Source organism: Zosterops lateralis, assembly GCF_965231275.1.
Source record: "Zosterops lateralis genome assembly, chromosome: 1".
NCBI lineage: Eukaryota > Metazoa > Chordata > Aves > Passeriformes > Zosteropidae > Zosterops > Zosterops lateralis.
This window is the reverse complement of record NC_139762.1, coordinates 41,313,944-41,330,524: the sequence shown is the minus strand read 5'-3', so window position 1 is coordinate 41,330,524 and position 16,581 is coordinate 41,313,944. Positions and strand designations below refer to the sequence as shown.

General features: G+C 36.7%; 1 protein-coding gene across 1 annotated transcript in view; it reads right to left on the bottom strand.

Annotated features, from left to right (window-relative positions):
• The window catches only part of CMC1 (C-X9-C motif containing 1), a 46,383-nt gene that overhangs the window by 17,087 nt on the left and 12,715 nt on the right, over positions 1–16,581 (bottom strand). The gene's annotated exons all lie outside the window — the stretch shown is intronic.

Below are 16,581 nucleotides of genomic sequence, written 5' to 3'. Positions count from 1 at the left end.
GGTGAGATAGGGCACACAGAATAGGGTCAAAAATCTCAGGTCTTTTGAGAATATAGAATATTCCCAATATACAGAATACAAAAGACATATAGTTATTAAAAGAGGAAGTAACCTTCCCTCACAGGTCACAATTCATTCCCAACCACTATTCCAACATCTCCAAAACAGTTCTCACGTACTTACCTTACTTTGCAGTATATGTTTAGTCTCTTTTTTTTTCAAAAGTGACTAGCCATAGGCTGGTGTGGAGGCAGGAATTCTTCACCATGAAGAATTCCTGCTGAAGAATTCCTGCTAAATGAGGTACTACTCAGTGCTAGTAAGGATGACAAAACCAAAGTGCAAATTTTCCAGGAAAAAAAAAATCTGCTGTGTCCATATTCTGAAGTGAACAGTGACTAGTAACTCGACCCTTTTGCAATTGTGCGGTGTGATGAAGTATGTAAACTTACTTTTTCAAATAAAATTGCATCATTGACTGTGGAGGCATTTAGAATTTCAAAGTACTCTATTCATTTCATGATTTTGATGCGATGACTTTAAACCACGTGGCAGAAAAGCATACCACCAAAACTCAGCAGTATCTGGAAATTTGGTAGTAACTGTGTAACATTTATCTTTCATCTTCTGTAAAATGCTTTAAATAAAGGTCTGCAATAACCAGGTACATTTCCTCAGAGCAGAAGTTGCAATTTTGAAGACAATAAAATAAAATACTGGTAGACAGGGGATTTACAAACAAGTCTTTGATAAATTTACAAAACAAAATGCACCAGCAACTAGGTAAAAACACCCTCAAAAGAGAGAAACTTTTTCAGTGTAAAGCTTAATAGGCAACTGACATAAAGATCTGTACAAGACCATTGACTTTACTAGCAGAAATCCAGATGTAGTTTGGTACACTGAAGCCTTGGGGACACTACCTTCCGGAAGCTGATTACACTGTGCTCCTCAAGCTCTATGCAGAGAGACTTAAGTCTGGCAGGAGGGGGTTGTTTAAGTGCATCTCTTCTGCCTGCTCCAATTATCTTGTTTCTGATGCAAAAACATTATAGAGTAATAGAGCATCAAGAGTGTTATGAAAGAAACAGTAAAAATAATCACATAAATGTGGTTTCCATTTTTAGAAAAACAACCAAACTCTCATGAATTTATTTAGGAATTGTTCAAATAAGTATGTTAACAGTGCATCTGCTACAAAATCATTGGCAAAGGAGATACAGAAGACAAGAGGATATGATTATGTAGCTCCAGTTTATAAGCCATTTGTCACACTTCTGCCTATGGCATGAGGATGCTTCCAATGAAATATCATATGCCTAACCAAGCAACTGGTTTTGTCAATTGCTTTCTAAAGAAGGAGACAAAGTTTATTTCTAACACATTCAATCACAGACCAATATCCAGGGCTCAACCTGCTGTAAGACCAGAAGTGACAGAAGACCCCTATGAAGTCATCAGTGGCAGTTGAGGACACAAGAATTTGAAGCAGCATTCAGCAGCTGGGACACGAGCAGAACCTGACTGAGGGTCCTGGTGCTGCCATTACAACCCCCAGTGACTTTTTGTCTTCTGTTTTCTTAGGACTGAAAGTAAGGACCTTTCCTGGTTGGGACTTCAGTGCTATGACTGATTGACTGTGAGTGCATTCTCCACTGGCACAACGAAATTAAAAAAAACCTAATCTGGCTAAAAATCTTTCCTCCATTTTCTGCGTTTTGAACTAAATGAGTTTTACTCACTGAATGCAGATGTACACATGCCTCGACCACCACAGATTTGTCAGCACGTAAGTTTTTTCCAAAGACTTGTCTCACCTTTATTCTGAAAGAAGAAAAAACCACCCAAAAGCTAGCATATGCTGTATTAATGTAAAACCCCTAGAGGGCAACTAAGCTTCAATTTCAACCTGCATAAATATTCAGCTCCTTAACTAGTTTACAGATTATGTAAACTATTTCCTTCAACCTTGGTTTTTTTTCCCCTCGTTTAAAAGAAATGAATCCTTTTCATTCTCAAAACACATTATTGCTGCCTATTTAGTGTAAGTTAATCACCACTGCCCAACCAGAGACTGAGTCCTCAACCCAACAAAGCTCAAATGTGCGCAAAAGAGAACAATAAAGAAAACACATGCAAAGGCTTCATTTAAACAAAGAGAGAAAACAAGCATATGAAAGTCTGAAATCACTTTCTTTGCATTAAAGACCTTTAACAATACATCTTGTTTATTATTCAGCTCAGTATTAATTTATTGCATGGCATCTGTTTTCTTGTACAGCAGTCTGGTTGCAAGTCTCAAATTTATCAATCGAAGTTTAGACTGTTGAGATTATTTGCCTGTTTTCCCCTACATACCAAGATTTCAGCCTTATATATCTGGTGATAAAAAAAAAATAAAAAGGTAATGAAATAGAAAACAAGATGTCAAATTAGTTATGAAAAATAGTTTCATTTATATTTTGGTCTTTAGCTGGAGTCCAGGACTGCTACCAATGGTGAAAGTAAAAGAAAAAAAGGGAAGTAATTTGAGCCATAAAAGTAAAAAGCCTACATTCAATTACAAATGCTCTTCCCAAATTTTACAATTGGTAACTAGTCTCCAGCTGAGCCTTGTTTGCCAAGAACCAGCAGGCAGCAACTGCCTTTCCCCTACTCCCACCAGATTTTGTTGGGAGCTGAAAGACACGTACTATCCTGCCAGTCCACACCTGCACAGAACCTGCAGACATTTTGATGCTTAATGCTACAGAAAGCACTAACAAACCAAAGGGATTCCCAAGCTATGGAACCAACCAGAGACACAGGAAGAAACAGCTCAAAGGAATCCTTAGGAAATGCTTGCAAAGTCCAAGGGTTTCTACACAGCTTTTGCAGGATATCAAATACCCAGACAAAAAGTGATAGCACTGCCATCCTTGCTTTATGCAATACAATGTCCCTTATGCTTTGATCATGACAGTTCTCCTTCATTTATGGTCTTATCTCCATCTGCATGTCTGAACAGGGACTGACTACCAGTAGAATGTACTTTACCTCATTTTAACCACCCAAAATTTCCATGTCCCACCCAAAGCTGATTCTAAAAGTACCTTCCTGTCCTTGTTGCCTTGAGTCTTGACAAGGAAGAGGTAAGGGGATGGCAGAGAGAGACAGACGACTGCAACTGGGATGAGATGTCTCTCATCCTACATGATGTAACCAAAAATCAAAGGAGAGCTTTGAAGAGCTGACATAAGTCTCCAGGGCTGCTCTACTTGTAAGGGTCTCCTCTCTGAACACTGCAGAACAGGATGAAGTAACTTCTACCCCCTCAAGCTCTGAAAGACTGCAGAAGGGAGAAGAGGAAGGACAGACTCTGTTTCTTACTCAGACTCATTACCTCTGATTGCCTGAAATACAAGCTTTAGGTGTTCATTCTGACTTTTTTGTCACAAGTTCAGCCAAGGCTTAGAGACCTGAAGACTTGACAACTGTTAGTACAAAATACCCAAGTAAAATGTTATTGTACAATCAGTTCAAGTCTGGACACACAAAAGACTGTAAATACCAGATCTTTATATAACACAATAGAACCCAGACATCTGTGTATCCTTCTTACAGTCAGTTTAAGACAGTGGCTATATTACCTTAGATACAAGGTGATTCTACCTGCCTCACACAGAAGAATTGTAGTCACTGTTTTTTTACTGCTTGTGTGAAACTCATCTGGCAGAACCTGATACCACAACCCAAACGTTACCTTTAAGTACTTTTAACACATTCACAGAGGCGATTATTTCTCCTCTTTATTAGAGTGGCTGAATTAGCTTTCAGCAAGTCAAGTCATTGCAACTCAAACATTAGAGCCAAAGAGGTCTGGAACATTAGGTCTGGAACAAACAGCACTGCACTGAAACCAATGCAGAAAAGAAAATCATGAGAGCAGAACTGTTCATGGGAATTACTGGTGGGAGAATGTAGCCAAAGCAAAAGTTTGCAACTCTGTTAAATATCTTCCTTCTATAGAAGAACAAAAATTGTTTTGGGAGGTTGTAATTTACTAAGTATTCTCTGCCCAAGAATGAATATTTCTCAATGGTTCATGCAGAGTCAGTAAGTAGTATTTGCATGGATTTGACAGCAGAGTGGGACAGATTTCCCCAAGAGGACTTTGGTTTAAAATTGCTGAAGTTTTATAGTTACTCAACAGATGCAGCATTGTATGGATCTTGTGGACATTTTTGTAACTTCTGACCTTAGAGATTTCAGCACGTGGCACAAATTCTGGGTTTGTTACAAATATTGAGCATCTATCATTCTCGCAAAGGGAAGTAGAAGATTAATCAGCATCAGAATCCCTCTTTCTGAATCACTGATGGACAATGTTCCTAGGTTGCTCAGTAGGTGAACTAGACAAATTATTATAGTGTATTTTGCCTGCATGCCTAAAGCTTTCAGAAAATTAGTGCTAATGATTTACTTAACCCTTTGTTGTAGATGTTCTCATATACGACTTTTACTTTGTACATTTTAGAACAAATAATTTTGAATATGAACAGTGTGGTTTGTGAAGTAATAATACCTAACACAGATGACTGATTTGCAGATTTTCATTTGAAGTAACGTGCTTTCTGTAGTGTTCATAACTGTAACTTCAGAACATCAGTTTTCTTGTTTTCTTATGCACTCCATTAACCATCTCATATTTGAGTGCAAAATTGCAGAACATGCTCTAAGTCATGGAAGTAAGTGGGAGATGTATAATACTATTTATATATATAATACTATTAATCAACTGTCATGAAGAATAGTTACACATAGCTAATATAAAATATTTTAAACAGGACTTCTGATATGAGTCATTGAAGACATCAGAGAAGCTGTGACCTCTTCTGGCACCCCATTAAAGATTAGTTAATTACTAATTAAATCTTAAGTTAAATAACCCCAAACACTATACATTCTTTTATATTCCTCTTTTCCATATTTTAGGGAAGGCAATGGTAAGTTTCTGTTCATTAATTAGATATGTGCTGAAGCCTACATTTAACATAAAAAAAAAAAAACCCAAACCACTCAGAAAAGATATGCAAAGAAGCACAAGGAGGAAATTAGGACAGATCAGAAATGACAAAGATTATTTACACAGAGGAAAAAAAGAAGAGTTCTTTTCACCATTGGCCTTATGAATCATTTTGACTGGGCTGTCAGAGTCACTGTAGAAAATTATCATCCCAAAGGCAGGAAAAAAAGTAATTAACAACAAAGTTTGAAGTTGCAGACTGTGGTCATTCTTGTTTACTGGATAAAATTTTCTTCAACCTGAAAGCATGAGTTCTCCCTGTAAATTTAAATGCCATTTTTAACATCACAGCATTAAAGATTTTGGGGGTTTGTGTTTAAAATTCTTCATGCTCTGGAAAACAACTCTGGAATTTCAGGGTTCAAAACATTCCCTAAGCCATTTCAGGCACTCTGACAGAAATAGTTTTCCAAGACAGTTACTGAATATGTCTTTTATTTTTCTTTTCCCCTTTTACCTGTTTAACATAAATCAGATCATCCTATTTCTTCTATTTAAAGTCCTGCTTTTATTCAGATCACTGCCAAGAATCTGTCCAATGTCTGAGAACATAAATTGCTTGATATACAAAAAAAGTTAGTTTAGGTATTAAATAATAATTTTAAAAAACCTTAGAAAGTGAAAGTGTTCTTTTAATGGTAAAATAAAACTATGTTTTTCCACATTATACACTTTCTGTACATTTCCTACATATTAAACCATAGCATTCAGAAGTTCTTTTTGCAAACATTAGCTGTGTCTCCCTAAAATAGCTTTTAAAAAGTGTGACAGTCTACAGACACAGGTGAGATTACATCTCAAGCCACAACTTTGCAGTGCTTTATTCTCACCAACTTCACGAGCATCCCATTACAGCAAAGAGTATGGGACATTTCTGTCACCAGGAAACAAAGCAGGACCTGTATCCAGCCTGGCATACAAATGCAACAATAAATTTTTGATTTTGTGTGTCAAAAAGGACTATTTAAACATCCCTGAAATATGTTGTTCATCTGAAAGCTTGAAGGGCATATTTAGTGTATACTGAAGAGGAGGGAAAAGAAGAATAACTAGAACCTCCTTGAGAGATTCCAGATCATAGCCAGAAAACTATAAAGTGTACAACATTATAGGTGATAATCAGAAGCCCCTCAAAAAAGGCATGACTGACTTAAAGAAACCTTATTTTAAACTTAATTTAGGAAAAAGGTAAGAAGGCAGATCTCTTAATACCATAATCAGAGTCCCAAATTCCCTACAACCATTTCAACTCCTTCCCAATACAATGGATAAATACTAAGAGAAGAATCTCTTTACTCCATCCAAGGGAAACTTTCATGCACAGGTGTTCTACATTATCTTCTTCAAAATTCCTTAGATAAGTTCCTTTCCTACTCATCCCATCAGAATGACTACCTTTCCTCCTTTCCATGATTCCTTCTAAATCCTTTAGCAATATCCCTCTCAAATCTAGGATACAGCAGTTAAACTGCTTTTCTTGTTCCCTGATCATAAATTTAAAGCCTCATCCATACCTCCAAAGCTCTGTACTGCTCTAGCATTCCTTGATCACCCCCTTTCCTACCCTCTGACCAGCCCTGCAGCTCTTGATTGCGCATCCAAAACACCTCTCGCTTTCTGTTACATGATTTCACTTCCTGTAGAGGTATCCATCCTGATTTGAGGCAGCAAATGTTCCAGGAGCTCTTTTCTGCAGGACTGTTAAAAATACAATTCGTCGGGATGGCAATACAGCACAAGTGTTTATCAATACTGTAGCCTTTACTCCCTTCTTAGGCATCAGACTTTTAAGTAAAACATTCTTCAGAGCACAAATATCCCTACTCTTTCTCTATGTAGCACCACAGAGACAACTACTGGAAAGCAATTACAACAGCAACAAAGCTAACTTTTGGGAGTGGATTATTTTTTGTTGTTGTTATTAAAAGGAGCTAAAAATAATGTACAAGAACATACAACAGACAACATTGTCTCTACTATAAAAAAATCACTTGTACATTGTCAGTGTTGCTTCCATAGGACCCATTAACTACTACGTCAAAGAGTAAGTGCTACAGGGACAATTCACTCAGTTTGAGTGAAGCAATTTTTAGAACTACTGCTCTGCATAGAAAAAGCAGCTTAAAATGTTTTCATCCCAAAACAGGATGAAAATTTGAGATTTCATTGTTTTCAGAAAATAGTGAAGAACACTTATACCAAAAAGCATGAAGAACACTTAGAACACCACATCTTGTTGAAAGTGTGCGTATTTGCCAAACTATATTTCAACTTTGTTCCCTTATTGCCTGATAAGACCTGTGATTCCTGCCCCTTTTTTTTTGGACTGGTTCTGTTGAGTCATAACATTCTACACAAAGATATGTACAACAGGTATAAGCCTCCAACACACGAGATCAAAACCACAACTCTCATAATCCACTGTCTCATTAAACCAAAGCATATTAAGTAAAACCACAACTCATATTCTGATTTCCATTACGTATACCACAAGTCCTATTCTGATTTCCATTAGGTATTAATTCCTGTTGAGTTTCATTTCAATTTCTGAGATTTGGATAAGCAATTTTCTTCAGCAATATATACATTTGTCAACTTCATGTGTTTTCTAAAGAACAGACAGAAGCTTTCCCCATCACATTATGCTGAATACAAGGACAATGTATTGCTTTTAGGCTGCCTGAATGCTCAGTTTATTGTATTTCTGAATACACACTAGAAACTTTTTGATCAAGTTAAGTTTTATTTTCCACTGCTGAACCTAATGGTACCTATACAACACATTCTGACTTCAACAGTTGAAAAATAACCTATTTTCTGTGTGAAACTAACCCCAGGGTAATATTAATAATTCATATACAACATAAATATTTATACACAGGCAATGAGAATATAGCATGACCTCTTAAAAGTATTAAGATTTATTTACACTAAGTGTTAACTGTGTAACTGTTGAATGTATGAATGTAAGAGGGATTTATAATGCAAAATTGCAGAGCAACTACTTCATATAGGCACACTTGTTAAGGACAGGCAGCTAAATTAACAGCTACTGCGAGTCACATGAACTGCCATTGCCATGTCCACCTACGCTACAGTAACACCTCAGTGTAACACTCTGACACTGCACTCATAGGTTATTGCCACCATCAATTGAATGGATGCAAAAACCCCCTTGGAGAATCCTGAGCTTGAGCTCACTTGCTGGTAATAAGAATGACTGACACAGAAGAATCAAAACGTGTCAACTCGGAAAGAAAACTATGGGATCAGCAAACACTGCGTATAACATCTGAGAAAAGGTATTAGTCAGTGGCTAGAACAGTACCCTGCCCTTATGTTGGGAGAAGAACCTGACCATGTCTCCTCCACTAGGGACACTCACTTCACACAGAAGACTGATCTAATGAATACCCATGAATACCCCAAGATCAGTAGGTACAGGCAAGGTTGAATTTCTCTATTTTTACAGTTTGTGGCAATCTTACCTCACCAGGACCTTAAGACATGAAAGTAGCTATTCAGCTAATGCTGTAGAGTGTACCAGTGGAGAACTGGAGATAATTAGTGCACATAAAAGGCATATACATCAATGCTAGTGTCATTCCTGAAAAAAACAACTTTGGAAAAATTACGATAGAGACTTCTAAACTTTTGTCATCAGTGGGGAAAGAATTTCCAGGTACAGAAGTCAAACAGTGATTCAGCTTTAATGGAGAGTTTGTCAGGGAGTAGTAATATGATTAAAGGGTAGAAACAACTGATGATTCTGATGCTTAATTTCAAGTTCAACTCTTCCAACAATCCAAGAAATTATACAAAAGGACAAAGGCAATTAGTTTGGTTTTTTTTCCTTATATGCAGTTAAAGTATTCCCATTCTGCAGATGTTAAAACACATGAATCCAGTCTGGAAGAATGGTTTTCCTCCTAAAACTGGATTACCAACTGAATACCATATTAAAGTAATTGTATCTCACTGTAAGAGCTGTGAAAGAAGCAATTCTACTGTTCAACTTCCAGCAGTTAGCTTGGGGAGTGCTCTTGTCATGGATATTACTACCATGTACTACAGTAATCTGAAAACACACATGCATCCTCTATTTAAAGCAGCATTTGTTAAGAATATGTAATTAATCTGGGTTAATATATTTACAGGGACAAGGAAATCGATTTGAAATTCAGGATCTTAGCTGGAAACCAATAAAATCTGTAACTTGAGAGAAGCAAACTGAAAGACTGGACAATACACAGGTAACCTCTTGAGGTTCTCACCTATGAGCTCTGAATTACCAATATCACTTTAATAACTGTACATAAAAATCTCTACCAGGTAAGAGAATCAAAATCAAGACAGGGCTTGTAAGATATGGCAACCTGGCTGAAATTGATATTCATTAGAGTACTCTTTGCATGAATAGGAGCATTTGGACTCTGTGGTCTTTATCAGAGCCCCAGCTGGTAATGGTTGAAGGTTAATGCCTTACCCCATTCTGTTCAATTTTCTGTCCTAATTAGTCCTCTAAATCTATAGCTGTGAGCACCAAGTGTCTGTGCTCAAAAGAAACTAATTAATGCTAGCAAATTAGATCAAGTCCAAAGATCCAACAGCCAAACTCTTAAATGCTCCTTGTTAATAGGAAGTGTAGCTGTCAATAACTGCTGTTGGTGGCTATAATGAGGCCTCTTTCTTTCTCTGAAAGTGATTTCATTTCTCTTTGTCCTTGTAAAAGCTGTTCCATTCCCTAATAAATAAAAAAAAATAAAAACCTAAAAAAGCCTACACAACTAAGTTGCAGTGGTAAAGCTAGCAGTCTGACCCATTTCTTGTCATCAGCTGGGTTGAAATGGACAGGGGGAAGAACAAAAATAATCAAACCAGGCAAGTTCCCCCTCCCGAACATTTTCTTCCAAGTCCTAAAAACTAGTTAGAACACTGAAATTTCTATTACCAAGCAAGACAATATGCCCTCATATTTCTTTTCAATAAATTAGCTTAGAGTAGTTAATGTTGTTATTGTTCACTCAAACAAACAAACAAACAAACTTGCACAAATCTAGAATCTCATTTCTTCAAATTCTAATTTACATATAGCTGTTCTCTCTGCCCAGTTTGTTGGAGCAAAGCTCAATATACCATAATCCCTCTTGAGACTGTATTAATTCACATAGTTAAATGTGATGAGAGTAAATGTTCATTGGAAATACATAGCATCAAATATTTTTTTCCAAAATAAAAGCTATTGTGTGCAAACAAGGACATCATATAAAAATTCAGCATCTTACTCTCGAGGAACACTAGCCAGAAAAAAAAAAAAAACCTCACAGCAATTTACTACCAGAACTAAATATAACTACATTATCAAAACTTCTAAAATAATTTAAATAACTGACAACTGCACAACACATACAACATAATGTAACATCAAGAGTTTCATATAGGCTCATGTGGTCGCACACAATATGACTATAACATACTTTAATATTCAGATAATAAATACTGCAACACAGGACAACAGTTTTCCTCCATTCTCCAGCTGCAGTTTTGTTGCTGAATTGAAACTATGTTCTCAAATTATACTAACCTTCCTCTGTTGCAGATAACAATGCAGTATTTTTTCTTCATCCTCCTAAGAGAAGGCTATTGTGGTCATAAAAAATGTGATTCTTCCACTGTAACTTCTCAGGCTTTACACCAAACACTGAATAATATGGACATAAGCACATGTAAGCAATTTCTGATCACAGCCGCTCAATTTAAAAAAGGTACCAGCAGCTGTCATGTTAACTCATTGATTTTTATCAGTCACTTGATCTTTTTGCTTTGGTCAATTAGAAGATCACTGTGTTCCCAAATACTCCTAGGAGACGTGAACTTGAACAAAAAATTGTAAGGACTATATTTTCACAATTATGCAAAGTGGATGAGCAAAATTCAGCTGTAAATGGTGGTTTTAGTTTCAATTTGCTATAAGACACGAACACACATCAGAATTTTTAAACAGAGCTGTCATGTAATTTCCCTCTACTATCAGTCTTGGCATCTTCTGATGTCAGAACTCTAGGTACTAACCTAGAGTTAGTACTAACCTAGAGTTAATCCTCTCTCAGCATTCAACAAGGGCTGGCAATAATTAACAGAACTCAATCAGCAATACCAGGGAAAGTGAGCAACATCAAGTGAAACTTGCTAAGGATTTCACACATGTCATTATCTGCATTTCTGATAAGAAAGTATTAAAAAAATAAAAGTGTGTTGTTTTTTTTAAAAAGAAGGAATACCTAAAGATGTGCTTGGGCATTTAAATGTACAGCACCACATGTAGTTCAATCAGAAATTTCTTTGGATTCATGGACCTTGCTATGTCAGGTGTAAGGGTCATGGTCTAGAGCAGGTGGCCCCTACGGGGACGGAGATAATGTCAATGACAGGACTGTTGAGTAAGTGCACATTATCAAAACTCCGGATGACACTGGTCATGCTCAACTGTAGAGAAGCCTGCAGTAGTGTTGCATCCCATCATCTTCACTAAGTATCAACATGAGCCCTGAGGAGGAGAAGGCTAATGGGAAATCTGGAGAATGGGAGGAGGGTGGTTGCTTGGAAATGTCCTTTTCCAGCCACACTTTCCAAACCATTTTTAAAGCCCTGCCAAGTATCATGAGATTTTTTCAGCAATGTAACTCCAGTTTCTTCAATTACACAGCTCCTTCAGAGAACAGAACCAAGACAACTGTGTTCTCCAGTGAAGGTCCTCAATTCAGCACAAGAAGAAATATCTTCTTTGTGTCTTCCTCATAAAAAATATAAAACAGAAATAGCTTTTTAAAAAAGATAGAACAACTTGTCATCTTGATCAATGGATGTCTCCCGCAATACGCTTAAAATAAGAAATGACTACATTTAATTCACCATCTTTCTAATGGCAGAACCAGGCTGTTGAACTTTCCGTCCTTGCAGTCACTCTGAAAAGTACGTAGGCCTATTTCCTATTTGAATCCTTCAGCCTTACAAAGGAGTCTCCGTTACAGAAGATGTCTGCAGGTCCCTCTGCGTGACCTAAAGGCCCAAATTCAGATGATGTGACAGTAACAGACAACAAAATTCAGAGGAAAGAAGTTCAGAACTTAAACCCCTTGTCTCTGGAGCAAGTTGTTCTCCCAGGAAAAAAAAAAAAAAAAAAAAAAAAAAAGTTGTGAGATTTTGGAAGGTGGGCAGAAATGCTTTACAATACAACAAATTTACAAAACATCTACAATAAATATAATACAGAATTAATTTAATGACTGAGTCTGTGACTCAGTAATTTCTTTTTGGCATCTCAATTCAAGATAACTTCTTCAGTCTAAACCCACAACATCTCAAAGTCACTCAGCTGTTTCTATTTTCCAAGCCAAGTAACCCAAAATTAAACCAAATTAAGCTGACAGTCCAAGTTTGTGTATTTCTGTTACCAAAAAAACCCCCATCAAGTTCAGTTTCAGAATCTGTAACTTTGGACAGCAGAGTAAGTGCTCTCAAGAAATTAGACAAACTTTTCTGTAAAAATGATCAAGAATCAACCACAGCTCTTGCAGTTTTTTCCATGACTGCCCCTAATTTTAGAGCATGGAGTCACGGAAAACAAAGCACAGCTGGATGAAACTACCAAACTTTTGATGTCCTAAAGGGCCTCATTCTGATGAAAAATGCTAACTACAGGTTCCTGAAATTTGCTATGATTTTGCTTTGAAGAAGCTTATTCATATATTTAAATTTTATAACTGGAAATTAAAGCAAAACAGGAAAACAGCTTGCTTAAGAAATTATTTCATAAAAGCAATAAGCAAGGCAATGGCTAAGAAATGATCCTTTTAGTTACTTAGGTTTGAAATGCAAGGACATGCTGATACAGAAATATATAATTTAATATTATTTTAGGCAAACTCATGCTAGTTTGTAAAAATACAGTGAAATGTTCCTATATGCCAATGTTTTTGGAGTTTTTCGTTTGCTTGTTTTTTGACACTTTCGCCCACAATTTCACATACACACACATACAGTACATGGATATGAACACAGTAATGCATATTTACATAATGGCCACAGAAAATTGACTAGTGTTTCCCAGAAAGCATGTTAACAGAATTACTACCCAAGTTACCAAAATTACTAATGCATCCATTTTGACTGAAAAAAGTGCTTGAAAATCTTAAATCACACAAAAATCATTCTGAAACTGAGAGCTACAAAATTCTTTAGAAACGTGCAGCACACACAAGAACTTGTACTGGAACAATCTGAAAAAACAAAAAAGTTGTAAGCAAATTTAAATAATCTAAGTAAAATGAAATACAACTAGACACAACCCTTAATTGTTTTTAAAAATTATCAAGTGGACATTCTTTCCATGGTTATTTCTTCCCTAAGCCATTTTGGTAGGCTAACAACCAAGCACAGCAATGAGCCACCCATTTAACCGTGTACTAGGGCAGCAGGATCACTTCTTTAGTTAACAAACCCTTTATTTTTTATTTATTTTCATAATGCTTGGGGTTTCTTTTCCCTGGATGGCTGTGGGACACGTGCTGGCCAGGCTGTCATTACTTGCATTATTAGCTCTGATAAGCACACAGCTCTAGGTGGTATAGCTGCAGGCTAAGGTACCAGGCTGGGTACAGATGGACCCCTGTGCTCATGCAGAGCACTATTGAATGTACAGGGGCTCCCCATAGGGACACATGTGAACCCAGCCTGATCAAGCCAATTGTAAGGGCTCTTACTTGTGGAATAGCTTTATTTCCTACACTACCGATGCATTTATCACAATTTCCTAAAGACAAAAAAACCCAGAGGTCTACAAATAGGAGTTTGTGAAACATGAACTTAACATAAAGCAGAAAAATCCCACATTGAGAGCAAGTTAAATGAGTATCTCTGCCCTCAGTGTAAACAACTCCGTTCCATGCATGTGTGTACACTCCACAGCACACAAACCAAGTCACAAGAGCTTTGATTACTTAATTACACAGCTTATGTTCATAGCTTATAATTGTTTACAGCATAAAAAATCATAGCCTATTTACTCTGATTAACACCTATCCCTGTGTACTAACAAGACAAATTTATTCCAGGAATAATCTCACAATGGATTTATGAGATGGTAAATCTACTGATCACAAAACTGCTTAAGCTTCATTTCCCATGGTTTGGTCTCTCCCCTCCACCCAGATGAAAAGGTGTACAAGAAAACAACTGAAGCTCTGCTACCACCTTTTTATTTTAATAGAGGTATTGATGTGGGATTTTGCTTACCTATTTGATTAAAAAATAGTTTAAAAAAAATAGAAATACTCAGTTTCCACTTCCAACTTTCACACAATTTGATCAAAGCTGGCTTACAGGTGACAGAGAAATGACAGGGAGATAGATGTATCCACAAACCTTATTTTCCTAAAGATACAAAACTAAACTTTATACAGGAGAAAGAAGGAAGAAATTATAATTTTGCCTAACATCACAGAAAGAGAAAAACCATAACATTTGGCTTTAAAATTTATGGAGGGAAAAAGATGAAGAAGTTGCAAGGTAATAGTCCACAGCTCACAGCTCAATATCCTCCAATATTGGTGCTGCCACAGAAAATGGAGATGCTGAAACCAAAGTCCTTATGTTATACAAAGTTCAGAGGAGAAAAACACATACACACTGTCCCTTTGGTTAACCTCAAACAATATTATGAAAATAGCAAGCTCTCAAAATACTTTTAACCAACATCTTCTTTCAAATGACCCACACTACTGCAATTGCTTTTCATTTTTTTCCCCAGCAGGTATTGAGTTCAAAGTAAAAATGATCCAACTATTGTTCAAATAAAAAAAAGGTCTGTTAAGTCCTTCTGGGAGCACTGGAAGGCACCTGTTACATGATGCCACTTTCCTTTGGCAGATATTACTGTAACAGTACTTCTTTATATTTTTTTGAGAACTTCTAAAAGCAGCTGCTCAAAAATACACTGGTCGACTTTACCTAGATATGACTCTAGTCATAGAGTGCCCTAGCGATAAAACCCCAGAAACTTCCTTTGAAGTTTCTTAAATAACAGCAAAACACAAAAAGCCACATGCCATTTGGGGAAACAATTGTTCTTCCTGCCATGGTAAAAGTCGGTGAAATAACTCTGGGAAAACAATAAGGCAACAAACTAAAATGCACTCCTTTGTCAGTAAATACTGATGGAAGATGCACAGAAGACACAGATGAAGATTTGAAGAAACAAGTGTTAAAACAAGTTACACAGCGTGGGAGTTTTGCTATACAGTTGAGTGAAAGTACAAAAGTTTTTAACTTCTCACACCTTGTGGTATTTGCATTTCAAAAATGAAATGCACCTCTTTTTTTTGAGCCACCGAAGGAAAGATGTACTGGAGAAGATCTATTCTCAACATTCTTGAATAAAAAACAATGCATTATGGAAAAACTGTGCAAATGTAGCTACTTATGGAGTGGCTGCTTTGACTGGAATAAAAAAGGGATTCCAGACCAAGGCCACAGAGAGAGCACTGCACATGAAACTCCTTGACTGCACCACTCAGGGGTGAGCTATTGCAGCAAAGTGGTTGGAGCCAGGAGTGCACAATGTGCTACAGGATGACATCAATTATCAATGTTATAACTTTACAAAAACAAGCCCTTCAAACAGTGGCATCATTACCAGACTTTGTAACGAGATAGGGAGGGGCCACGAGAAACCCCGGCACCAGAGAGAGGTTCATTCTCTGGATAACTTGTGGCAAATACTTAAAAGAGTTGTCTTTTCTAAAAAAAAAAAAAAGTGTCAGGTTTGACAAGTGCTCCAAATCCACTGACCTTTTTGGTGATGACAAGTGGCTGCAAGTAGTTTGCTACCTAGCAGGAATTTCCAAAAACTAAACACTCAATGTGTCTCTTCGAGGTGAAGGTGTCATTTTAACAATGAGTAAGAAAGTAATTCCTTTGCAAAAGAAACCTCTGCTTTGGAGAAAGCATTTTGAAAACAGGTACTTGGATATGTTCACCTAATTATGTAATTTTTGGTTTGGTTTTGTTGGTGAACAAAATGTGTGCCACCTACAAAAACCTCCTATACCTGTATACTTTAAAAGGATATAAACAGATCTTTCTAACCTGTTAAAAATCTTCCCAAGGAAAGTTTGAGGGGGTTGAAAACACTGACATGCAACACCTTCTCGTTAGTTTGGAAGAAAACCTGACATCAGGGGAGAAGATAATTTTTTAGCCCTATTTCAAGCAAAACATTTGCAAAACTTGTGGACAGGACTGAAAAAAAGGGGCATAATTAAGTAAAATTTAGTAAGTGCAAGCAACTATGTACTTCTACCATGGGTATCTTTCCCAGGCATAACATTCATTAAGATCAAGTGTTGAAATAAACTGAACTTAGAACCAGCTATTCAAATTCCCGTATCATGGTGTTAAAGATTTTAAAAATTATGATGCATGTTCAGTCATACAAATCTCAATAAAAATTACTGTTA